This window comes from Sinocyclocheilus anshuiensis, unplaced genomic scaffold, assembly GCF_001515605.1.
Source record: "Sinocyclocheilus anshuiensis isolate Anshui unplaced genomic scaffold, SAMN03320099.WGS_v1.1 scaffold989, whole genome shotgun sequence".
Classification (NCBI taxonomy): domain Eukaryota; kingdom Metazoa; phylum Chordata; class Actinopteri; order Cypriniformes; family Cyprinidae; genus Sinocyclocheilus; species Sinocyclocheilus anshuiensis.
In genome coordinates, this window is record NW_015554143.1 from 134,899 (window position 1) to 136,873 (window position 1,975).

Here is a 1,975-nt window from a genome sequence, read left to right on the forward strand (position 1 = left end):
TATGAAAAATGATCACCAAACATCACCAATTAAATGATACAGTCCCCTCTTCACAAAGTGTCAATAAAGCTTCATTCACACACCATTTAAACTCAAATTCAAGTAAGTTTCCTGTGATTTGATAAAATTTATGTTCCATTCTGATTCTGGACTCAACCAAGGCAGTAAAAAATTAAGTGCATCTGTTTTGCCCTTCAACAGCCGTTATATGAGTTTTCCAAATGGCTAATTTAGCTTGACCAATTATAAAATTTGCCAAAGTACACGTCTCTCTGCGTACTTTTGAATACTTGCATCCATAAATAAAAAGTGTCTTATTAAAGACAAAACCCAGATTTCCAAGTACTCTTTCCAATAAAGCAAACAGATCATTCAGTAAAAAACATGAAAAACAGTCTCTGGTAAAAACTAAAATTGCAAAAAGATGAAACACTCATATTAAACAGATTATTTGTGGCTAACACACAATGCAGTGCTCTCCACTGTACACTCTTAAAAATAAAGGTGCTTCAAAAGGTTCTTCAAGCGATGCCATAAAAGAACCATTTTTGGTTCCACAAAGAACTATTCAGTAAAAGGTTCTTTAAAGAACCAACTCTTTCTTACCTTTTTGTAATCTGAAGAACCTTCTTTCACCACAAAGAAACTTTAGTGAAACAGAAAGCTTCTTCAGATGTTAAAGGTTCTTTATGGAACCATTTAGACAAAAAGGTTCTTCTATGGCATCGTGAAGCACCTTTATTTTTAAGAGTCTAAGTCTCCAGAATTGGACCTTTAAATAAGCAAGATTATCAGGAACCATAAAATGCTTCTTCCGTTTTGTGTCACACCCATGCTTAATATCCTCATAACAATACGATTTTATACATATCTGATTACAATCTCTTTTTGAAGCTCTTGAAACCCTTTAAATTTCTGTACAAAAGCAAATGATTTAGGGAAAGGACATTGTATAGGTCCACCAGCCAGAAAACAATGAACAAACTGGAGGAACTGAGAGAAATGCAGTCTTTAAACTATCTATAAACTGTTCCACTTCCCTCACTGATCTAAACCCTACCACAGATTTCCATTTTATAGTGTCAATTAAATGCACAACTTTGGACAAACCCTTCTCAATAACTTTTTCCACAGTGGTGTTAAACTTGCAATCATTATCACCTAGAAAAAAAAAAAAGACAAAACAATGGCTCATTCAAACCAAAATGGTCAAACGCTTGTCTGGAGTCCAAGAATCTAAAACAGAGGCATTGATTCATTATGCAAAAGCATCAAAAACAAATGCCTATCAAGAAGAAACCCAGCAAAGGTTCTGAGCAAAACCAGACCAAATGATTCCCATGCTGTATGTTCTTTAGAATGGAGTAAACTCTGAACAACTTTTAATCTCATTGATTTGACTTTGGCTTTCGGATCAATCAGTCCATGGCCTCCTTCATGAACTGGCGAATAAAGCATTGCAGGAGTGAGCCAATGATCGCCATCCCAGAAAAAGTCTATAAAAACCTTCTGTAGATGTTTTTGGTGGATCAAGTACATTAAAACGATGCCATGACATAGATGCTGCATAACATAGATTTGACCATATTAGTTAAAACTTTGGAGAGTATCTTGCAATCAGTGAGCAAAGACACAGGGTGCCAGTTTTTAATGTCTCCAAGGTCACCCTTCTTGGGTAATAAAGTTATCATGGCTCTTCGAAGGCTCAAAGGGAGTGTACCTTTTTCCAGACACTCCAAAACAAGTCTTTTCCGACCACTGGCCAGAACTGCTTATACAATTCTGCATTTATTCCGTCTAGTCCTGGAGCTTTACCCGGAGAAAGTTCATGAGCAGGTACAGTCAATTCATCAAAGGTCAAAGGTTGGTCATCCTCTGCAAGACAAGGTCAGTCCTGAAGTAAAGAGTCAGCCATTTCAGCATCACAGGGTTCAGCTTTGTAAAGATCCTCATGAAAAGACAGTGTATGGGAAAT